At 43.6% G+C, this 25,464-nt stretch overlaps 1 long non-coding RNA gene across 2 annotated transcripts in view; it reads right to left on the bottom strand.

Moving 5' to 3' along the window:
* Positions 1-4,695: 4,695 nt before the first annotated feature.
* The window catches only part of LOC144753405 (uncharacterized), a 141,186-nt gene continuing 120,417 nt past the window's right edge, over positions 4,696-25,464 (bottom strand). For both annotated transcript variants that reach the window (XR_013594340.1, XR_013594341.1), the window contains 2 exons: positions 10,146-10,208; positions 4,696-4,910 (listed from right to left, as the gene is read on the bottom strand). This is a non-coding gene — a long non-coding RNA (uncharacterized LOC144753405). The remainder of the gene's footprint in view (positions 4,911-10,145; positions 10,209-25,464) is intronic.

Below are 25,464 nucleotides of genomic sequence, written 5' to 3'. Positions count from 1 at the left end.
CCCAACTGGTTCTCTCTCCTCACCGCCTCCGTACTAACGTATTCGGCAGCTCTGAACAGAGTCGCCGCCCAGCCGTGTTGTGGAGAGCCTCTGCCTGCACTTCCCACAGGGGAACATCACTTACAACGCAACTTTTACCACGCAGTGCTTTTACATCGCAGCTTTTACAACGCAAACCATTACAACGCATTGCGCTGGGGGGCGCTCTAGGATAGGGAATATATTTAATTTACTATCCAACACCTTCCCTACTATCCACGGGGACTGGAGTTGGAATAGTAAATTAAATAATTCACTATCCAGCGCCCCAAAGCACTATGCGTTGTAATGGTATGCGTTGTAAAACTCACGTTGTAAAAGCATGCGATGTAAAAGCATGCGTTGTAATGTCGTACATCCCTTCCCACACCGCAGCCGTTTACGCCGAAAAACAAGCTCCCGGTCCACTCCCGGTAAGTGAAAAAAAGCCTTCCAAGTGTGTAAGTTACCAACAAGCTGCAATTATATTAAGTCAAACTCCAAGTTTTCGGGTCATTTCAAGACACTTCTCCCACGATTGCAGAGCTCACGACCGTGGCGTCAGCCGGCCGCCATGTTCTCCCCGCCCGATTATAAGATTCTGTGTCATTGCACAGTTTCACCATGCTTAGAAAGTAATCATAGTAAGTGCTTCATGTGACTAGCTGCCTAAATAACTTCAGACTTTTTTAAGCCTTTAATGATTTATAGGTCCAAGGAGAAGACATGACACATTTAGGGGCTTACAGTAAGGGCCTAACTTGACATGCAGTCATAAGTAACTGTGGATTTTTAAATTCCTATTTGACTTATCTTTAAGGATGTGCCATGCCCTATTTTAGGTCATTCAATTTTCTGTACAGGTGCACATGTCTACATCAACAAACGGTCTGGTATCTCAAATTTCTAGTTTTTCTCCATCTGCAAGTGCATTTTACTTCAACCAAAGAGCTCATTTGTGGTAGGGGTCCTCGTAGTTTTTTGTTGTGATCGGAGGGTGGGAGGCAGGGGGTGATTCGCTGTATATGTTTTACTGTAATGATTTTAATAAGTTGAACGGTTAATAAAGTATTCATGATGGATTTATGGTGATGTAGTGATCAGACGATGCTCTGAGGGTGATGTGGTGGTGGTGTACTATAGCTAACTTAACCTTTGAGATCACCTTTGAAGGCAGGCCTCCTCCCTCAAAGGGCCCCATCAATAGTATATCTTCAGCAGACCCTGTAGTGGCTCTTGCAACTGTATGATGCACTTACTGAGTAGTGGTACTCAACACTAGCGCTGAACACCTGCTATGACCTTCTTGTGTGTGATCCCCAGGCAGCTCTTAGAGGGTGAGCCTGGCCCAGGCTTGAACAGGTGAATAGTTACCATGGATGACATCTTAGCCTGGGTCCCGCTTGATTACTTTAATGAATATAACGCATGCTGTTACAAAGTAGCAGGGGAGAGATAGGCTACCTCCGGCCCACTGTCCTCATGTAGCATCTTGATTGCACTCCCATTCATCTGAGATTGGGCCGCATGGCACCACTAAGGGAGTCTCTGCCCCAGAATTGTCTCTTCTGGACATCCAGACAGAATGCTACTGCACTCTTCCCAGGATCAAATATTGCAGCACTCAGGAGACCTCTGTGATTGTGTCTCACTGCTGCAGTGCAATGCACCCAGGTAGCGGCCATGATGATGACTGGGGGCGGAAGTTGCGACGCACAGTATATTTGGACTGCATTTCCTCAGAGCCAGATTGTTGAGTCAGTGTCACCCTCCCACCCTCCCCACATCACCTAGCGGTGGACAAGAGAATAAATTAACAGGGAAACCATGAACCAGACCTGAACCAAGGGTCAGCCTTGGATCCTAGAGCCCTTGCCCAAGCTGAACCATCGAATTCTTTGCCATGTAAACCGTACAACAAACATCACATAAATATGATAAAGTCTCGTCAAAATGAAAAACATTGGTCCCGATGCACAAAGACAATCTGAGACAAAAGTCTAACTTTACGACTTCTGGTAATCACAGAGGTCATTTACAAGTCGTATATATACGTACCTCCAGAGTATGTTCAGACACCCTCCACCCCCAGAGTGTGTTCAGACACCCTCCACCCATCCACAATCATACAACATCCCTTTAGACCCCATTTACTGGCATGTGGAAACTATTATAAATCCTCTGCCTGCTGTCGGGACATCCTCAGCTGGATTTTCAGACTGCTAGTCAGTCCTCAGAACAATCACTCAGCCAGTACCATGCACTTGGCTGGACATCACTGTTTTTTATCCAACCCCATTAACACCTTCACCTAGTTCAATGCCGACTCTCTGTCACCCTTGGCTAGATATCAAATTTCCTAGCTGGCCTTCTGAGAGATTCAGTAAATCATCAGACTGATTTCAAATACCCTCCAGGTGAATTCAGACACCCTTAACTGGCCCTTAAATTCAGTCTGCCTATTATCAGAGCTCCTCATACTCCTGCCAGTGGCTATTACCAGGCCTCACTGAACCTTTAGATGTCCTTTGCTTCCACTAAGAATGTTCTAAGTCAGCTGTTAAAATGTCCCTTGACTGGCCATCGGAAACCTTCTGCTCAGCCATTCAGCCAGACTTAACAACCACCCATGCAGTAAACATGATAACCTTAAGAGCTTCCGGCAGTCCTCAAAATCCCCATGGTAGCTATCATACATCTTAAGCTGGCCATAAGATACCCTGAGGCAGCCTTTATAGATCCCAAGCAGGCCTTCCGGCACCCAAATTGGCCTTCAACATGCCATCTCACAGACCTCACAGACTGATTTAGAATTCACATTTCCTTGACTAGCCCTCAGTTAGCCACAACAAAACTCAAGCAACCATCCGATAGCCCCAGCAAGTCCCCATGATCCAATAAAGTGACCGTCTCGCCCCTTCAATTTTCTCTCATTAATCCTTATACATTATTAATAGGCTCTCAGAAAATGCATGACATTTCCAGTTCGTCCTCACAGTCTATCAGCTGGCTCTTAACAGATAGCTTTCATCCTAAGACACACTTATCTGTGGCTCAAAGCCCTCCAGATACATTTAGCTAGTCCACAGACACTGATAGCTAACTATCGGATCCACCCTTTTAGTGCCCAGAGTTTCTCAAACTTCTTAAGCAGTTCCTCAGACAGCCCTTGCAGACTCCCAAGCGACCAGACTGACCACCAGGCAGTCTTCAGTTACTCAAAGCCAGCACCTAGACACCGTCAGCTGTCCTTGCCAATTTTGATAGACCTTCTGCAAACCCTCATAGAGTCTTAGAGACCATCAGATCCACTTCAGTAGACATACGTTAGACATCAGAGGACACTAGATTCCCCATATCTACTCTTCATTCTCTTTGTGATCAGTCTCAGCTCCCCTCCGCCAGCCCTCAAAAGACCTTGTACGATTTGCATACTCTGTTGTCCTGCCCTTGCAGATTCTCTGTCTATTCTGCCTCTCCTCATAGACCCTCATCCCTTATCAACTGGATCTCAAGACTTTGCTGCTGATTCCCAGAGCACATTAACCGGGCATGAGAGAATGCCTGGTTCTTAGAGTCCTTACTACATCAATGTCAAATGTACTATTCAGGGGTAACAGCTACTACACCTTGCTTAGCCTTTCGTACTCCCTGTCAGTGCTCTTGAAACTCATCCTCACAGGAGTCATGCAAGAAGCAACAAGATCAGAAAGCATAAAGATCGTAATTAGGAGGGATGAGGTAAATTGTCATACCTGTGCAAATACCTGTTTCTGCACTAATTGAAACTGTAAGTGGCGCCAAGTTTATCACCCTGGTACACTCCAGATTACGTTTTGGAGCTCAAATCTATTAGTATTTAATCTTCACACACCTTCCCATCCCAGGCACTTACACTGAGTATCATTTCACTGTTTTCCCTCCCATGCTATTTCTCCATCCAGCTCTTCCTCCTCACTCACTGCCATCTTGTTTCATTTGGGGGTGGGGATAGAGCCCACCAAGAATTCTTCTCTACCTATTATTATTAAACGTTTAACCTTTCCCCACCTTGTGCGTAACTTTTGGTTGTTTTTCCAAGAATTTACATACTCCAGCCTTTACCAAGTAAATATTGCTAATTTTGTCTGACGCACAGTGGCATTGTGTGAGTTGACATCTCAGTTTTGAACACTGTCAACTAACACCTAGAACCCCTTTACTGGCTACGGGAGCCTGTGAAACTGTCTGTATATTCTTTCCTCCCATCTGGGGCCACCCTCCCACATGCCCTCTTCTAGCGAATGGAGCTCACGGATAACTTTCACAATCCAAGCAAAACTCAATTACCATTTCCCCAAGTAGTCCAGTCCATTCAATACTCTTGCTCCAGCATTGACTCTGCAGCCAAACCCCTCAAGGATCTGCAGCCCTCTAGTGAGCGAACAACTCTTAGGACTACCTACAGAGCAAATAAACCTCCAGTCACCACACTGACTGTGTGTTTACTGTCTCTCCCGCTCATGGATGGTGAATATACCTGTATGCATGATGCAGAGATCTAGGATGTATTGCACCTGGCTCAAGAAGTTGCATTACAAGATGTTGCCAATGGTTATTCCTCTAATTGGAGCTAGTCATGGCCATTAAGGATAACCATTCATGGGCTATGAGCTAGAAATAAGTAAACTAGACAAGTACATCTGAAAAGTAGTTTATTGATATTGAGTAATCATCTTTATGGTCATATTCGGGTGAACTTTGAGGTGGTCTCCTCCTTCAAAGTGCAGTCAGCAGGCCTCATGATATATTTGGGGTCTTTCACTTTTTCTTCTTTCCAGCAAACTGGTCTTTCAGTTGTCCTGCCACATGCTCACCGGACTCCGTAGCAACCTTGCACCCTTTGTCGATGGCTGGAAGGGAAAAAAGAAGCAGTGGGTTAGCAAAAAGGTGAACCTCAGTCTATGAAGGCACCTTTATTTATTTGTGAGGAATTATAAACCACCCATAGGGGTCATAGTCGTGTAATGTGGTCCATGTGAAAAATCAGTCTAGCAACGTAACAACGTATTGTCAGTGTAGGCATGCATTGACTTACTTCTACTATTAGGCTAACCTGAAGATTTTAAGATATACCCTTCCTGCAGGGCTTTGTTTTTTGTTTGCAAAGAGTGTCTGGTACTTTTGAGCGCATACAAATATTCCTTCTAACTGAGTCTGTCACTGGAAAGGCTCCATGTCCCTATCTCACACACTGTCAGAATCCCTCAGTGCCTGCACTCCTAAGGAGTTGATTGTATTTGTGTGCAGGAATTTCACGTTGCATAAGTACATTTTCTCAGTGCCCGATCAAGATAGTGAGTTGTTTTGGAAAGATACTCTTAACTGACTGGTAAGATCTCCCTTGCTTTAACAGCAGTCTACTTGCCAAAGTAATCTTCTGACCGGTCCCAAGACATCATCTGGCATACTCCATTATATGCTGCCTATTGGACTTTACAGCACTCATCATTCCAATACACCGATGGCAAAAAAACATAGAACTTTGCTCCCTTGGCAAGAGTATAGTTGCACCAAAAAATTCTCAGAGTTGTCACAGGTGAAGGCTACCTCTGAATTCCCTGCAGTTAACTTAATGGCACCTGTTTGGCTTAGGCACATCAAAGTGCCTCGTAAGTCTTAAAGTACTTGGTATGAGTCCAAAGTGTAGGGTGCAGTCCAGCCGCAGTAGCTTTGGAATAATGTCCCTCTACTTGGAGTCTTGACAAGAGCATGCCCATCAGCCTACTTGATGGTAGTTTGAGCAACCTAATATATGAGAATACTACAGCAACTGTGCTGAGAATTTCAGACACGACGGTCACCTCTGTATTGGATGAGTCACACTGACCAGGTATGAATGTCTGCTGAAGAATCTGGTACAGGGCTGACAAGATCTGTTGGAGGAGTCAAACATTTTTCTCTCCCTAATATGCAGTAAACCAGCCAGTTAGGACCTCATGGATATGATTTAAGGGGACAAAAAGCCTACTAACCTGCATCTAAATTCACAAACGCTACAGCCCAGCAAACCACCTGATGAAGAGTATTCAAGTGCATCATTATCGAATAAGTTTGTCTAGGAGGCATGATGTATATCAGCTCTGTGAGCAGGTTCTTCCAGTGTTTGACAGTGAGCCAAGCATTCCTCGGTATTTCCCTTCCCGCTCACCTCATACAGTTCTTGATGTTTCCCTGGAGCCCTACCTAGCTCAACTCCTGCAAAGTCCACACTAGACTTAGCAAGCATTTAACAAATACATTTTTGCCTTATGTATTGAGAAAAATATGGAGTACATTTTCTTCAATCTGGTTGGCAGACAGCCGGATGATTAAGTTGTTAGTTGACAGTTCAAACTACATTGACAATGTTATGTCTCAACTTTTACAAGTTCTGCCTCAGCAATCTTATTACTACCTCCTTAGTCAAACTGCTAGCACAGCAACCTAGGACTTCCATGAAGTCAGTTGTCATGCAGATGCTACAACAACTGAGGACAAAAGCATTACTCAGAGGGGCTCCTAGTAACAACGTCAAAAGCACAGGTTTGAGAAATACAGATACCTCGTCTAAGCATCAAACATCTCATATCGAAGATATAATGTCCATACCAGCAGTGGTTGGCACTGATCGGGGGTGGGGTGGTGGAGGGCGTGGGGGCAGCAGGAGGGAGAGGGAGTATGGAGTAAAAAAAGTGCCTCCTCGCCACGTCTCGCCGATCTCTCCATCGTCATCTCCAGAACAGATCATACAGGAAGCACCCAGGTTCCCCTGAGCCAATCACCCCACTGCAATGCAGCATTATGATTGGTGAGCACCCAGGCTCCCCATAGCTAATCACAGCACTGCAATGCTTATTTTTGATTGGTCTGAGCCCCACAGTTCGGCGCCCACACAGGGAATAGGGGACTAGGCATGTTCCCCACCCAGGCTGGAATGCAGCCTGGGTGGAGAACATTGAAAGTGTGCATGAATATTTGGTCGTTCCCAGAGGGCCGGCCAAACCTTCATGCGCCCTTTAGGGCATGCAAACCACTCCTCCCCTCCCTTGCTCTGTCAGCAGAGCAGCACCAACATGGCAGCTTGAGGATATCTTGCCTGAGCAACTTCTTCCTAGGGGGACACTTGGAAATTATTGAAACATTTTCTACAAATGAAATTGACTGGGGACAGTTAGACATCTTTCTGTACTATAGGCAAGGTCACTGGAATTATGTGATTGTACTGCTGGGCGATTTTTGGATAATTATAGGTGTGCTGCATTTGCCACATCATCAATCATCTGCCACATAACTGCAGATTTTAACAAAAAAAACGAATTCCAGCACGATCAGTTCAAAACTTACTAAAGATGCAACAACACATGTGGAAGGCTCTTTTCCAAGCTGGACTGGTCACCTTTATGTTGCTTATCGCTATATGTGGGTGCTAAACCATTACTAATGAGGTGAAACTAGTGCCCAGAGACCGCTACCAAGTTTAAAAATGACGGAATAAGGAGGTGATACTATTAAAATATTTGCTGCGTTATGCTGCATAATTCACCTTTTCTTGCCTCATAATTTACAAAACCCTTCCACATATTGTGGCCCTCTCCTAATACATAATTCCAGAGGCCCTGAATTTAGACTGTGTACCATTCTGTGCATGTTACTTCCATCATTTCTAGCAGAAGCCCCCACTTCAGACACTAACAACAATGATTAGAACTTCAAGCCCTACACATCTAATATCCTACATCTTTGTAGGTGTGCTCTCTGGCACAGAAACTAAATCCTGAGGTGCCAGAAGGCTCAGGGAGAAAGACCTAGGAACCCAAACTGATGATCAGTGGACCTTTTGCGGTAGGCAAACAAGGACGTGTCTGTGAATAGTAAGCATACACCCCTTCGGTTCAAGCAAATTCACTGCATCTATTACACATCAGCAGATTTGAGGGACATCAGACATGCATTAAGTGCTCACAGAGAGGCCTATTTCATACTTGTGGCTTGGTGATGCCCTAGGTGACAGCTGTTTTGGAAGGATGTGATTACTGAAACACAATTAATGACAAAAAGAATGAAATCTTTCTCTTTGGTCTCACTGTTGGTGTATGGTAAGGATACTAAGCTTTAGCACTTTTGTTAGCCAAATGAAAGGTGAGCATGTGCTGCATTAGAGGCCCATTACCAATAGTTGTGGCCTGGATCAAAGACTTGATTTTCTGTAATAAAAAATAAGATGTGTGTTGCTCCTCCATATTCTGTCATGTCCACAAATACAAACAACAAAGGAAGGAAAACTCATACGTCCTGCACAGCTACTGATAAAAATGTAAGTAAGTGGCATATGATGTATGTTGCTCTACATTTATAAGCTTGTGGGTCTCAATACAAATCAATTAAAATATTAGTACCTGCTCTTGGATATCAGAATGTGGTATTAAACATTCATGGATGGTCAGCTATGACTCAGAAATGATTTTGTACTACGGCAACACCGTATGTATTTAATTATACTAGATTGCTGAGATAATTGTAATCTTTCTCAATGTATTGTAATCATGCTCATATGTAAATGTCTTGCCCATTGTAAAAATATTCTAAAAAATAAATACAAATTACAAAAAAATATTCCAATGTTTGCTTAAGTGAACTCATGAGTCTGAGTGTTCTGAATAAGGACTCGCTCTGGGTTTGGATGTGCAGAGGATTTTTGCATAGGGACTGCTTGCTTTAGTTATTCAGTTCTCCAACCACTACCTGAACGCCCTTAGAAGCCTGATACTTACACCATCCATTGATTCCCTCTACTCTGTATTTTGTTGGACCTCTGACTTCTCTAGTTTCCATTTTTCACCTCAGGTTCCCACTGTCATATTAAAGGCTTTGTCCATAAGATTAAATTAGTTGATGACCATTTTTCTTGTCTCTGTCCTTTTCCCTTACGTATGAGGAACTTAGTTAGATTCTGTAATCCAACTCCCAAAATCTTTAAGGGTCTGTGTGTACAGCGACAATTGTGAAGCACAATGGTGTAGATCAAAGACTGTTTCATTGCAACATGTTGATCATATTTAATTTTCACTCACTGACAATGATTCATTCCTTGAATTGGAAAAGTTGTTCTCTATTTTCCCACTTACTTTGCATCATTCCTCAGGATTATTCCCAGGCAAAGCATATGTGCTACAAGGAAGGTGTATGAGGACATAGACATTGTTAGTAGCAAAATAGAACAAAAGAGAGGATATCAAATATATACAAGCTCAGTAGGAGAGGGTTATAATTGGAAGATCGAAAAACAGGCTTCATAAAGAGTGAAGATGGAATAGAAGGTTTTTAGAATTTGACGAGTTGGAATGGAGGATTTTTGAAGGCAAAGCTTTTTTGGAGAGATTTTTGGGCATTATCATTTTTGAGAGGGTAGAATTTTGAATTTAGAACTTTTTATAACAAGGGATTTTGAACATGGGGCCTTTGGAAGTTACGATAATTGAAAGTTATGTTTTTTTAAGTTATAGTATTTAAAATGTAGGAATTTAGCAAACTATTATTTTTTCAGGAGGTGTTATTTTTAAAAGTAAAGATCTTTAAAAGTCATATTTTGTATCTATAATGTTTCAATGGCAGTATTTTAGGATTTTTTAGAGGTGAGTATTGCGGAATACAGACTGTTTGAAGCTTAGGATAAAGTTAAGATGATGTTTTTGTGTATTGTTGCAAACCTATTAATAGTGCCTTTTGGAATTTAGGATCTTCAAATTTAGGACTTAGGATAGATATGAAGCAAACATTTTTGGGAAGTATAATCTTTTCAAAAACAGTTTTTTAAAGATAGCATTTTTTTCTAAAACAGAGTTTTGAAGAGTATACATTTCTAAATGTATAGCAGTCTGAAGATAGAAATTGATGCAATAGTTTTGGAAAATTTTATTTTTTACTGTTAATGTTTAAGGAAAACAGTGCTTTTGACAAGTGAAAATATATTATTTTAAGTTAGGGTTTTAAGCTTCCAAATGTAAAAACGTGTCTTAATGCCATTCTACATTTATTGAATCCGTGTTTTGCATGTGGGTGAATAATTTCTGGTTTGAAATTGTTCAAGCAATAGAAATTTCTCTTACCTTCCTGGCCTGCTGCCTTCCCCTGTTCCATACAATCCTTTGCAACATGTTCACCTTGAGCCACTAAAAAGAGACGCAGGCAGAAAAGTAAAGGTATTAATTAAAAAAGGTGTCTTCAAACATTCTAATGTTAGACCACTTTGTATTAAAAATGACAGGCATATTTTCACACAGGTTATTTTGGAAAATGTTAAATTTTGTGCACAAAATCTAATAGTGAGGTTTGAGAGTATTCCCCCAAGAAATGTAGACAAAGACTTGTTGCCTTTCAGTTTATCACGATTAAAGAAAAGAGGGGGGCAGCAGTATCTTTATACATAAATGTAATCCATATGGTCTATGTTGCTTCTTTGTGCCTTGCATCTTGTACATGAAGTTAGAAACACATTGTGAGAAGACCAGAAATACCCGAAAGACCTTTGGGATATAGGATGAAATTGATGTTGATTGTTACCTTTTATTTTTTCACATTAACCTTTTGCGAAATAGAATAGCAAAATGTTATTCATATTCTGTGACACTTTTGAAGTTTCTAAGAAATTTTTAGCCCATCATCTTGACATTTCCTGGAGCTACCTGATGACTCCCTCACATCCTGTTATGGGAGCAAAGGGGGAAGGAAAACATTTTGAAGACCACTGATTTAGAACAAGATTGTATTTCCAAAATTGTGATACGTTGTTGCTTCAATAGTTTCATTCTATTCTCTCAATGCAAATTAGTAAATGTCTATTGTTATTAAAGCTTTCAATCTTTCACATTGATGTTGATAGAACATGGCATGTGTATGTTTTGAAAAACGGAAGAATTATCTGAGAAAGACTAGTATTGAGGCTGCCTTGCACAATAATATTGACACATGCATTTCTGCTCACAGCATCAAGGCACATTGTGCACATAAAGTAGCTGCACAAAAAAGAAAGAAATCCATTTGCAGTCATGCAACCAGCCTTCAAGAATGGATTTAGAAGGCAAAAGGCAAATATTTTGCTTCCTACTTTAACAAATATTGGAATAAAATAAATTGTAAGTGTACAAAAATGTTTTTAATAGAAAATGGTAACATTCTTAATATATTAGCAGCTAATATTTTTGATCATAAAAATGTATCTCTACTAGACCTCTCAGGATCTCTAACTTTATTTTACAACAGAAAATATCAGATAGTGGCTAAAGCGGTTGAACCATTGCATAGATTAGTGGAGTTGCATTTCATAGCGCAAACCTTTAAGGTGTAAATGTTGCAGTTGATGATGCCTAAAAACCTCACACCCCTTTTCAGAAACTATCAGTTTATCTTTGAAAAGTTTCTTTGACCTCCTCTTAATTACAACCTTATCCTTTAATCCTTATCTATGCATTCAGTTACTTGAATTATAACGAATATGACATTAACATGCTTTCATTATTCACTGTATTTGCCATGGTTTACTACAGTTGTTGCTTGCTTTATTTGTGATTGGTTGCTTTATAAAACATGTTTGCTCTTGTGTGCCCCATTTACTGATATATTTATGTTGCTTTTGTTTTCCTTATCATTCCTTTTTAGGTCGAGTGTGAGCCAGCACGCAAGCGCTTCTCTGTGAAGAGCTGTCGTAGTTGAGTACGGAGAGAAGCTTCACCCACTTCCCCCACTCTTATTTTTTATTGGCTTCTGTGTTTGTCCTTTGTAACTGCTGGCTTCTGATTCATTATGAGGTTTGTTAGTCCCTCCTTAGTAAAGCCATGTCGTCATTTGTATCCTCCAATGGCTACTGGCCCCTTCACTTGGTTGTTACATGGGGTGTGTACTATTTCTTTTATTAAGATTCAACATTCATGCAGCTTTGTCCCTGCCTTCTCCTCTCCTACCACCCACCCACCCGCACTCCCGTTGTCCGTGCCTTTGAACCCCCTGCCCGCCCTCCTTACCGTTGTCCGTGATGCCAAGTTGCCAAACATTTGCAATGCGATAGGTCTTGTGTAAATTGGAGACATATTGCATTGCAAATGCTGCTTGTTTTACATGCCACTGTTTGCTGTATTGGCTTTTCATTGTTTTCTTTGTTTCTTGTTTAAGTAACTTCCAATTGTCTGTTTTCGTTTGCTCCTTTGCACCACCTTATTCTGACTTTTTAGAAACCCTTTTTTTTATCATAGCTGGTTTAATTTTCATAGATTGTAACCCTTTTCATTTGTTATACATTTTTGGTTAATTGTCTGCTTTTCTTTTAGGATTTTTCTTTTACGTTACTTTTCTGTGCTCTGTTAGTTATTCTTTCATCGACATTTACATTTCATTAGCTATCATTGCTTTTTTCTTCAGTAAATTGCCTCTTGCCTCTTTTTTTCTTCCCTCATACTTTTTTGACATTTTGCTTTCTGGCTCTTGGTTAGACTCTTTGCCATCTGACTTTTAGGGCTTTCCAACATACAGCTTTAGATGCCTCACCTGCCTCACATAATCCCAAAACATTATAAAACAATAACATGCCTATATACATATAGGATATTTAGGGCATCCGTCTTTGTCCATTTCTTGGTCAACTTTCATTCACATTTTGCATCTGCCAACTACAGAATACAGCTTGGGGCAATGGGTCAGTCTACTTTAGCTCTCTTGCACTGAGAGAGGAGGCCAATACATGACTTTTCTTTTTTTTTACACTCATGTGTATACACTGTATGAAGACACTACTGTATATCCAAGCTGAAATTACATTTTCTTTGTCCCATTAAGATGCATAGGTTTGTGTAATGCGTATTAAAACTAAAAAGGGTTTCAATAATTGTTATAAATACACCTGCCTGGTGTACGGCATTTGCACTGCTCTATTATCATTATATACAATTGTTAATTTTTATGTACATTTAAAAATAATATTGCAACCATGTAATCACCATATTAAGTCGGTGGCATCATTTATATTGTTTTTTTTGGTGTGGCTTCTGCTTAAACAAAAACTATAAGAAAAAAACATTGCACCAGTTTGCGAAGACCAAACATATTGCTTTTTGTCATGCTCGTTTTCTTTTGCAACTTTCCTATATTTTATCTCATTTTTGCTATGACTGACTCTATTGGTTTTACACTTGGTCTTGCTTTCTTGTGATTTTATGTTTTCTGTGTAATTTATTTTTCTGTTTATGCCTTTCTAATTTTCTTAATTTCAACGATATTTCTTTTGACCTGTGTTGGACTTGGCCCTTTTGGCAGGTTCACCCCTGAACTTTTTGCCCTTTAATAATGACATTCTGTTAGTTGATTTCTGGTCCCCTGTGGTGTGTCTGATGTCCCTGACCCATCCTGTGAATAGGAGAAGAGGAGCTGAGCAAAACAAAGTGCTCAAGTGCTCCCAAACCAGTTGCATATGGTTTTCCCTAAACCCTGTGCTGGGTGACAAAGTATTTTGCTGTATAAATAAGGGGCTGTGACCCCATGAATTTGTTCTTCTTTTTGCAACTTGAAACTACCAGGGGCTTGCTGCTGCTGGGGCCCAGGGAAAGGCTTGCCTCCCTGGGCCCTGCCCAGCCCCTGGATGCCTTGGTGACCTTGTTTCTTTGGGACCCTGCTGCCCTCTTCATCTGGGAGGACCTGGTTGCTGGGACCCTATTTTCTTTCACTTGCCATTCCTGGGGGCTTGGTGGTTCCTGTGCCCCACAGCGCCTCGTGAGCGCTTTATTTTTATTAGTGGGCAGAGCGCTGTTGCTTTCCTCGGAGGAAGCACTCCTGCCTTTTACTCACAGCGCCGGGCTGCCATCCCTGATGTAGGGATACCCCCTATGCAGATGTCTTCGCGGGTGCCCACCCCGTGTCATGGCCGCACTCTTGATTGATGTCCTTGCGGGTGCCCACCCCGCTGTTTATTTTTAAGTATAGAGGGAGCCTACCCCTCATTGTGCCTCTCGCTTCACTGCCGCAGCCGCGGGCAAACAGGAAGTCAGGCACCGTAGTGCCTGACGGCGGGCGGGACTTCCGGTTTGGAAGGAAAGTCCCTTGCCCGCAGCCGTGAGAGAAGGGAGAAGCCGGCCAAGTGATGGCTTACCTGAGGCTCCGGTGAGCTGTGAGGGAGCCCCGGAGGAAGGAGGAGGCAGAGTGGAGCCTTGCTGGCTCGATCCCGAAGTTCCGGTCCCAAGACGGGGGACCGGGTGAAGACTGGTGCAGGGAGGAAGCGGGGCTCTCATCATGAGAGAGAGACCCGCAAGTGCCGCCGCACTCGAGAAAGAGAGACTCCCCGATGAAGCAGATGGTCAGCTTTCACCACCTATCATTGATCTGGGTGCGAAGCAACCTGTCAGCCAATTTTCCATCTTTGAGCCAGCCCAGCAAGCTGATGTGCTGGCCATTTTGGAGGCGCTAAAGTCTGGTTCACCCTCTGACCCGTGCCCTGCTAGGGTTCTGGGGGGAGCGGCTAGTCTGGTGTATCAGGAGGTTACCCAGGTTGTTAACCTGTCTCTGGCTTCTGCCTCAGTACCTCTCTGTGGGAAACAGGCAAAACTTCTTCCTTTGTTGAAGAAGCCCGGCCTAGACCCCCTGGCTACTGCCAGCTATCGCCCGATATCGTTGCTCCCGGCATTAGCGAAAGTGTGTGAAAAAGTTGTTTTTAGGCAACTAAATAGTTTTATTGAATCTTCTCATGCCCTGCACCCGGCTCAATCGGGGTTCAGGGCTGCTTTCAGCACTGAGACGGCTCTGGTGGAAGTCTCAGAAGCTATTAGGGAGTGTCTCGACGGAGGTGGCAGAGCGGTCCTGGTTTTGTTGGACTTATCTGCCGCCTTTGATACGGTACCCCATGCCCAGTTGTTGACAAGGCTGGCAGAGGTGGGGCTGTCGGGCGCGGTTCTGGCCTGGCTGTCTTCGTTTCTGTCTGAGCGGTCGCAGCAGGTATGGATGCCCCCATTTGCTTCATCACCTAAGAAGCTCACCACCGGGGTACCACAGGGCTCAACGCTAAGCCCTCTGCTGTTCAACGTCTATATGACTCCGTTGATCTATCTGGCTGAGCAGTGGGGAGCCAAAATAATGTCATACGCCGATGACACGCAGTTGCTGTTTACCTGGCCTAAGGACTGCTTAGACGCTCGGGCCGTCTGTTCCTGTTTGACCAATGTCTTCCGATGGCTTGTCTCAGCTCAGCTTAAATGCAATGAGGACAAGTCAGAGCTATTATTTTATGGCAATTTTCCGGCCAATTTTAGGGATCTTATTTGGCCAACTGATTCTGCATGTCCTAGCTATCACGGAGGCCCGGCCAAAAACCTGGGGGTCTGGTTTGGACAGGATCTTAAGTTTGAAGCTCACCTAAAAAAACTTACTGCGACCTGTTTTGCGACCCTTAAGTCACTCAAGAGGTTCCTTCCACTTCTTCACAGGGAGGCGAAGGAGACTGTTTTGCGTGCTTTGATCCTGGCACGGCTCGACTATGCCAATGCTCTCTACAGTGGTCTCCCGAAATACCTTATAAATCGAATGCAGATCATTCAGAATGCGGCCGTGCGACTTCTGTTCCACCTTCCACGAAGAACTAGTGCACGTGCCCATCTTCGTGAGCTCCACTGGCTCCCAGTGGCACATCGCATTCTGTTCAAATCATTGGTTCTGGCCTTTCGGGCCTTGCATCACCAAGGCCCACAATATTTGCACAAGAGGTTTACCTTTTACACGCCTCACCGTGCTCTTCGATCGGCCAATCTCCGTCTGATGTCTATGCCCAAGGTCAGATATGCAAGACTGGGTGGGCAGTCAATTTCTGTCCAAACAGCACGGTCCTGGAATGCCTTGCCACTTTCTCTGAGAGCATCAACCAAATTAGCGGGATTCAAGAAAGGGTTAAAAACCCATCTTTTTAATCTTAGTATGTAGTTCTCTGCTTCTTTCTTTCTGGATTTGGTCTGTTTAGTGCTTACATATCGCGCCAGGATACTCTGTAGTAGCAGAGCGCGTAATAAAATATTTTATAACATAACATATAACATGGTATGTGAGGTGCCAGTGCGAGGCGCCGAGGTAGAGTGGCCCTGTCTGCCAGTGGGCCGCTCCCACGAGGGGGCATTTATTTCTTCAAGGGGCCCGAGTGGCCCAGGGGCAGTTACAGGCCCCACCATTGCCCCCAGAGCCCCGTGTGGCACCAACATTGGTTTAAGTGGTGTCTGGAGCCTAGAGGACTCCAACGAAGGGGCAGTGATTGTTCCAGAGTGGCCCTGAGTGTTCCAAGGGCCCGTTGGGCCCATGTTCTCTCCCCTGGAGATGCCTCAGTGTTGGGGGCAAGCCCTTCTGTTTTGGGCGCATAATTAGTTTAGGAGCCTGAGTGCTCCCAGGGGGCATGTCTTGTTTAAAGAGCCTGCGTGGCTCTACTCTGGCCTCATGTATTTACGGTGCTAGTGTTTGGGGGCAATACTCACTGTTCAGAGCCTAGATGGCTCCAATGTTTGGCACAAAGTGTTCTAAAGGACCAGTGAGAGCCCATGCTGCATTTGTAACTCTTACAGCTGCCCAGCAAGAAGTGGGCAGCTGCACCGTTTAGGACTTTCCTTTCAGGGGACATGTTCTTTGTGAATCTAGGAGTGAAACTCACTCCTTCACCCTACCTTGGCCTCCACAGCTGCACAGCACTTAGTGCCAGCTGCATCGTTTGGGCCCCATGTTGTTGTTCTCAGCTGCCCAGCAAATAGTGGGCAGCGGCAACGTTTAGGTTTTGCGCAGTGGCGCAACCTTGACCTTCGCTGCTTAGGCAGCAGCCCTGACTTTAAGGACATAGGGCGTTTGTGCCTCCTTTTTAGATGGCCAGTTGGCCAGGGGGATTGTTACATTTATAGGGTGCAGGCCCTAATGTGATTTATGTGCTAATGCTTTTCGGGTGCTAGGAAATGTATTGTGTATAGTATGTTTTGTGCGCCCTATTTTGATACCTCTAAAATATGGTTTATGACTATGAGGTTGTTTTACCTATCTTGGTTTGTGGTAGGGAGATTATACTTCCCTGTGTGACTTATGCCCCTAGTGTAATTTTTACTTAGGTGTTTAGGGTCTAATGTATTTAGACTTGTGGGATACTGTGCATGATCTAGTTCATGCCACAGACTGTTGCAAAGTACAGTGATCACCAGTGTTTACTGGTTGTACGCTCTATGACCTATTTTACTCGTATGTTTATGATCTATTTACTTTTACCAAGTTCACCATGTGATGGTTCTGACAGTGGTCCATGTGGCCCTGTCAGGTTACATGATCCCTTGTAAATATTGCCCCGTGCCAGTTGGCACAGTGTACATTATTTGTTTGCTATTCTAATGTGTTTTGAGAATACAAAGGCTATTTTAGATATATCTTGTGTGGAGTTCCTTTTGTGGGCCTGGCATGTTGTTGCTGGTGGGTGCGTGCGCAAATGCTTTACACATTGCCTCCGGGATAAGCCTTACTGCTCGTGCCATGCTACCAAGGGGGTGAGCAGGGGTTATCTTTGGAGTGTAACTCCCTTGCCCTAACTAGAGTGGTGGTCTCTGCCTGGCTTTGGCGCAAGCCTTAGCCAACCAGAGATCCCATTTCTAACAACCTGTATTAGTATTTTGACGATTTAGGTAATACAGTGTTCCTGATTCTTTCATTGAATTCCCACTTACTTTTTCTGTCTCTTTTTCCATTCACCTTGCTCCGTGTTTTTACCTCTTTGATTTACTCTTTTTTTAAATAGTTTTTATTCACTGAATTGATGCAACTTGAACAATTGGAATATATATAGCTTATCTCAGTACTAAATTAAAAATACTACATTTTAGCCACCCTATATAATACCACCACACATTACCTCTTAAACCTAGTTTATTAAGTTGTCACCTTTTATTAATAAAAAAGGGGAGGGTGACAATGAGGTTAAAGGAATATGTGAGAACTTGAACACACAATCACAAGATCATAAATGAAAGCACACTTCACAATTAAATTACACAACCATTATCAGTGTGACACATAGAGAACATTAAAGGATGCCCAGAATTGTTTGTCCAGCTATGTTATTTTTTTTCTAACCAATAAGCTCACCAAACTTTGAATCTATTCGCCATGAGATGGTTAACTGCGGAGTTCAATACAGCCTCTCTATTAAGAACTGGAAATACTTAAATATTATGGAAGCAGACCAAGAGTTGCCATCAACAATAACTTACTCAATTTGACTTCAAAAGTAAAATCCATTTTTAAAAGTTTATCTCCCCAGAAATATTAAACTCTTCCACATATCCTCATTACATGACTCAAAGTAGCAGGCTTCCTAATACAGATTCACGAAAAAAGTAGTAAGTCTGCAACCTACTACAGAGGCAACTACAGAGCCATAGGATTGTTGTCATGTGCCTTAGTGCAAGCAAAGTAACTGGGCCCCCTCCCTAGGGTGACATTTCAGCCTGTCAGCTGCCCACAAGACACCTCAACCTCCTTCGACATACTCTGCATCTGCTGTATCAAAACTCACTAATATTCTTATAGGCACACAAGTGTATTTCTACTCCCTGCACTTCCTTTCTGCAAGTCAAAGCCAGAACCCTAAGATAGCATTACCAAAGCCTATAGGTTTAGTCCTTTTAAACTGTGTGCACAAAATGATATAACGTGCAGGGACCCCACACTCACACTGCTGCCTTCACATAGGCATACCCTTCATACTGCACTGCCACAGGTATTTGCCTCTGCACTCATATAGGCACATTTTTCAACCTGTAGATCACTTACCCAGCACTCACTAAAGAAAGTGTTAATCCAGCATTCACACAGGTGCACCTCTCACAAATTACACTTTCCACACACAGGTACACCCCTCAGTAGGTGGGAGCAGAGTTGGGACAGATGGTAACATGGGAAACACAGGTTAAGTATTTGGTGTATGTATCCACTAGTGCAAGTCAAAGCTGTTGAAGTAAGCTTTACTTAACCCTTAAAGTCTACTTCAGTTACCTAACCTCCAACAGCAATACTTGTACAAGCACTGAAGATAATGTGAGTCTGAACTTAGTGGACTTTTGCGGGGAATAGTTATGGCATCAACAAGAAATTACCACTTGCAAACATATGTTAAAATGAATAAACAAGGAAATAAAGAAAAACAAGAGACAAAACTAATTGTGGAGTGCATGTGCTTCAATAAAAAAAGAACAGCTTCTCACTGGTCTTCCCTCTTGGAACAGTAAAAAAGATAGAGTAGGAAGAATACTGTTTTAAGATGGTGAAATTGTTTTAACGCTTGCAGCAGTGATGCCTCGTACTCTGCTCGCTGTAGTCCAGTAAAAATAGAAGCGGAGCTACTCTTACTATTATTACTCAATTAGCGCTAGTCTGTAGTTGAAGACCAGCTGCTGAGGGATGAACTAAAGGGAATATCTCCTGAGGTAAGATTCCTCTGTATGCAGAGTAATACAGGGTAAGCAGACAAAATACTGTCAGCAGACTATCTGACATCCTAAAGACCAGCCTAGAAAGAGCCAAACATTGCTGACAAAGTCAAGGACTGAAGAGGACTGATCCACTGCCCAATTGTTTGTACGCTGTTCTAAAGGGCTGAACCTATATGTGAATGACACTCTCTCTGATGTGTAACGGAAGTGGGCTCACCATAAGCTCATTTTCACTGAGCAAGATTATGCATTATTTTTTTATAAGACATAAGGCTGGTGAGACAGCTAAAACAGTCCTTTGGTCAGACAAAGCACACTTTGAAATAGATAGAGCACAGGGAGCAAAAGAGCAACGGGTCTTTGACTTACACGCGAAAGACATACAGCACTGATCAAGAGCATCACAACCTTCCCTGAACGACATGGAACAAGTGTGGTACTGCGGGACCAGTGCAACTTTCCTTCAAAAATATGACTTAAGTATGGTACTGCAGGGCCAGTCGGTGCAAGCTTCCTTCAAAGTGATGGAACAAATTTGGTACAGCAGGGCCAATACAAACTTCATTTAAATATATGAAACAAGTGAGGCACTGCAGGGCCGGTGGAAACTTACTTCAAAGTCATGGAACAAGTGTGGCACTGGGCAGCACAATTTAATGCTTGCCTAAGATACAACAAATAAGCAGCATTTCAGATTTGGTACAGGTGTAAGGAACAGCACTGAGGTGTATAAGTGCATGCTTGACTCACATGCACAGCAAGATTTCCACAAACAAAACTGGTACAGCATCAGGCAGGAGTACACGCTTCCCTCAGACCCATACAACACATACTGATCTGGCCAGAAACAAACCACGCTTCCCTCGCATGCACAAACAATGGGCAGCCTCTGCAGCAGCACTCCAAGCCTACATGTAAACACACACACACATAATGTGCAGCATTTGGTAATAGTGTAAGATCCCCTCACACATAGCACGGTGCAAGATGGTCAGCAGCAGTGCAAGCTAAAATATCCTCACGTGCAAAATAGATCTCACACTGCCAGCCGCATTTACTCTTATTTTATGCTTTTTACCCACACTCTAACCCCATGCACCAAGAATGAAACACAAAGCATTACATATTGATGTCAAACTGGAGCGACAAAGAGATAACAATGTAGTGGCTGAATTACACAATGTAAAACCAGAAAACATAGGCTCAATGCTGGCGTCTTCACTCTACCAAAATGTGTGAATGTAGCCAAATATGTTATTTTGTCTTGCTTGCTATTGTTTTACTATTGTGTATTAGAAAACTTTGAACAATATGAGGATGTATGCTGTACAGAAATCCCTCTTCTGTTCGACTTAATGGACTATAATTTTAATCAATCTAAAATAAGAATGTAGCCTACATATTGGGTGCACATGACAACTGAATTGCTTCTTAATTCACTAATGGTATTGCCATTCTTGTTTTTTTTGGATGCCTGGGTGATTGATAAAGTTTCATGGCAGACAAGTAAACAGCAATTATATACGGTATGTGCAAGTTACATTCAGTACCATACAGGTTACAGAGGTTGGAAAAATATATATGTTAAACAGTGACATCTCCGTCCCTAGGTCTTCGCATTTTCAATTCTACCATGGGTGATACACAAATCTCCCCCCTGTGGGTGTTCCATTTCAGCCATTATTTATCCCATTTCTTCGGGCATCCTCTGGTTATGAAGACTTCTTTCTCTGCTATTAGGCACCTGTCAAATTCTCTCAGACATACTGACACTGTAGGTGGTGGGATTGTCATTCTTGTTTTAAAAACGATCACTTTTAATAAATTCCTCTCAATGCTGTGATACAACTGGATGTACTGTGGTGAAACACTATTAAAAAGACACGTTATCATATTCGTTCCACAATCTCCATGCCAAATGATCTGATGGCTCATCTCGTGCTTGGGAACTTAGAGCCAAAACAGGCTCTCAGAGTCAACAAAGACTCCTGGATCGTATCTCCCTGTTAATTTTATGGCTTGCCCACCTCTTGTACAGTATTGTGTGTACCAGTTCCTCGTTCCCCCCTCTCTCAGTATCTCGCTCTGGGATTAATATCTTGTTTTCTGGGATTCTGCCTGGTTTCCACGGGTCTCGGGTTTTAATAAGGAACAATTGTGCATTTTCGACCTGAAGAAGCTATTTTATATTTATCTGTGCATTCTTTTAGCATAGAATGAAACAAACAACTCTCAAATAATTCACTTTCCCAGTTCCAGCACTCTGTGCTTATTAAGTCTATGTTCTTTTACTAACTGCCATTGTTTGCCCTCTACTGTCAGGCTGAACGCAGTGATAAATGTGACTATCTTGTCTTCTGAAGCCACTCAGCAGAATGAGCATAACTTCTTCTTTGACCTCTGCCAGTGGATGACAGCCAGAGCCAAACAGCGCCCTCTACATTTACAAAAGGGAGCATTTGCACTACTCCTAGGTGTGTTCACTTGATGGGGTGTCTGTGCTCTGTGAGGTGCACTCATGTATTGGTGGTGGGGTACACACACTCCTAGATGTGTTTATTGATGGGGAGAGGTCTGCGCTCTGTGAGGTGCACTCATGTATTGGTGGTGGGGTACACACACTCCTAGATGTGTTTATTGATGGGGAGAGGTCTGCGCTCTGTGATGTGTACTCATGAAGTGGTGGTGGTGGGGTACACACAATCCTAGATGTGTTTATTGATGGGGAGAGCTCTGAGCTCTGTGATGTGTACTCCTGAAGTGGTGGTGGTGGGAGTACACACACTCCCAGGTGTGTTTATTGATGGGGAGAGGTCTGCGCTCTGTGATGTGTACTCATGAAGTGGTGGTGGTCGGGTACACACATTCCTAGATGTGTTTATTGATGGGGAGAGGTCTGCGTCTCTCCTGACCTTACCTTCCCCCTCCCCTTCCCCCAACCCTCCCCCCCTCTCCGCTCCTACTCTTTCCAGCTTCTGTCCTCTGCCCTCACATGCCCTTGCCCTTTGTCCCCACCCTGTTTTTTTGTGAACCTCTTCCCTCGTCACTTGAGACTTATCTATTTTGTCTGATGCCCGATGGAGCTACCTGGTTTAGCTATAGGGGAGATGGGCCGTGGATTCCCTCCTTGGTCGTCACCTACCCAGTCGGTCTTTAGACAGACTTCCTTTCGTCTCTACGGTTGTCTCTTCCCTTATCCTCACTTTCCCTCCTCACTCCGCCCCACTACTTTCTCTCTCCTTTCTCTCCTCCCCTAATTGTATTGCTGATTGTTTGATATAATGTTTACTTGTTGATCTTCTTCTGGTATATTGTTGAACCACATTGTTCCACCTCCTTTTGCCTCTCCTGTCGTCTCCTCCCACATCCTCCCTCTATTTATGTCTCTCCTTCCTTCCTCTCTCAATGTATTGAGACCAAACTATTTTGTCTGATGCCCGATGGAGCTACTTGGTTTAGCTATAGGGGAGATGGGTCGTGGATTCCCTCCTTGGTCGTCACCTACCCAGTCGGTCTTTAGACAGACTTCCTTTTGTCTCTACGGTTGTCTCTTCCCTTATCCTCACTTTCCCTCCTCGCCCCGCCCCACTACTTTCTCTCTCCTTTCTCTCCTCCCCTAATTGTATTGCTGATTGTTTGATATAATGTTTACTTGTTGATCTTCTTCTGGTATATTGTTGAACCACATTGTTGCACTTCCTTTTGTCTCTCCTGTCGTCTCCTCCCGCATCCTCCCTCTATTTATGTCTCTCCTTCCCTCCTCTCTCAATGTATTGAGACCGAAATATTTTGTCTGATGCCCGATGGAGCTACTTGGTTTAGCTATAGGGGAGATAGGCCGTGGATTCCCTCCTTGGTCGTCACCTACCCAGTCGGTCTTTAGGCAGACTTCTTTTCGTCTCTCCTTATTGTCTCTTCCATAGCTCCTATCCTCTCTCCCCTGAATCTCTCCCCCTGCCTGCTACTCTGCCTACCCCCTGTCATTTGTGCCCTTTGACTAAGCACTCCTTCTCCCCTTGTTGGGGAAAGATCCAATATTTATACACTGGAGTCTCAGCGAACCCGCTGAGTGAGTCCACTGTGCCAAGGGAGCCACTCACACTTGAGGTATGGTATGGCACCCCTTGCCAAAGCACTCCCTCTCCCCTTTTTGGGGAAGTATCCAGTATGTAGGCCTTGGAGTCTCAGAGACCCCTCTGAGAGAGTCCACTGCGTAAAGGGTGCCTCTCGCAATAGTGATAGGGAAGGGATACCACTTCCCCTGGGATCACAGCTTACTGGACTTTGGACGTTGCCTTGACTCGTCTACCGGTTTGCGTCCCCGTCATCCTTCCCCTCCTCTCCTTATGCTGTGTCTCTCACCCTCCCCTCCTCTTTCCCGCCTTCATTATCTGTCTACTTCCCCTACTCCAACCCCCCTCCCCTGAATCTCTCACCTTGCCTTCTTTTCCCCTTACGTATTTGTGCTTATTGTTTATCTCGACCTTACAAGTAACTATGTTGCCATGCTCTAAGAACTGTGTAACCTTTGTAACGATGTAACCTGTAACTATGATCCGATGCTCATGTAAAGCGCTCTGATACCTCCGGGTCTAGCGGCGCTATATAAAACTTTTAAAATAAATAAATGAATACATAAATGTGCTTGCAGTGAGGCCTTTGCAGTGTCTCTGAAGGTGCTTCAGTGGATTCTGCTCATAAGACTTTGACTCTTGCAGCTGAGGAAACGGGCGGAGCTATCAACAAGCTCCTGTGGCCGCAGTAGGCAGTGATGTTGAACAATTTCCAGATAGGGGTGTTGCCATTAATGTTACATCATTGAACTCATAAGAATTCTGAAAAATCCAATCATCACACAAGAATCAAGTGTTGCAAATGAGACAGGCCACTGAGCAGGTGAGTGGTGTCACAAATACCACTAAATGTACACAGATTTCAGTTTTACTGATAAAGCTATACACCGCACAGTGATGTGCGAATATGTCATTTGCTTATCCCCAAGCAAAGTGACTGGATTTGGTTTGATCCTATTAAAGTCTTTGCGTTCTTCTTACTTCAGAATGTGTAAAACAAAATCACTTTATTTATGCTTTCCAACTGTTTATTTATTTTGATCTATTTGTACAGTTCACCTATACACATTTACATTTTGTAATTGTAATTGTAAAAGCTTCTTATATAGCGCAAACTGCCACCCTACGGGTATCCTGGCGCTTAGATTAAAAATAACCGGCATGCGAGCGGGCCATGGTATCAGGAAAAGGGAGATCAGTCCTTGGGAAAGAGCCAAGTTTTCAGGATCTTTCTGAAATCGATCAGAGTGTCAATTTGTCTGACACTCTGTGGTAGTTCCTTCCATAGATGCGCATCAGCCACACTGAAGGCCCCCCTCCCATCCCAGAACGCTTAAATCTAGGAATCTTCATCAAATTAGCACTAGAGAAGTGAAGCTGCCTCTTGGGGAGGTACCAGACGAATTTTTCCTGCAGTGGAACTGGGCCCCGATCATGTACTGCTCTGTGCACCATACAGAGCGATTTAAAGTGGACCCTTTCCTTGATAGGCAGCCAGTGTAGGTCTCTTAAGGCCACGGTAGTGGAGGACCTGCGTTGCCTATTTAGCACCAGCTTTGCTGCTGCAGACTGGACTCCCTGCAACCCCTGAACGAAGTATTGAGGTGCTCCCAAGTACAGAGAGTTGCAGTAGTCCAGCCTGCTTAGCACTGTGCTTCTCACTACGAGGGAGCGCGAGTCCTTTGGTAACAGTGGGAGTATCTGGCGAAGCATGCGCATCAGGGAGAAGCACATGCTGGCGGTTTTGTTTGCCTGCGACTCCATTTGGAGATTATCGTCCATCAGAACCCCCAGATTACGTACCGTGTTGACAGGGGCCAGGGGTTCTTCTTCAGGGCTGAGCCTAAACTCCAGTGGCAAATGCTTAGACATCTGAACCGAAG

The sequence above is a fragment of the Lissotriton helveticus genome, chromosome 5_1, assembly GCF_964261635.1.
Source record: "Lissotriton helveticus chromosome 5_1, aLisHel1.1, whole genome shotgun sequence".
NCBI lineage: Eukaryota > Metazoa > Chordata > Amphibia > Caudata > Salamandridae > Lissotriton > Lissotriton helveticus.
The sequence above is the reverse complement of the archived record's forward strand: the minus strand, read 5'-3'. Positions and strand labels throughout refer to the sequence as shown.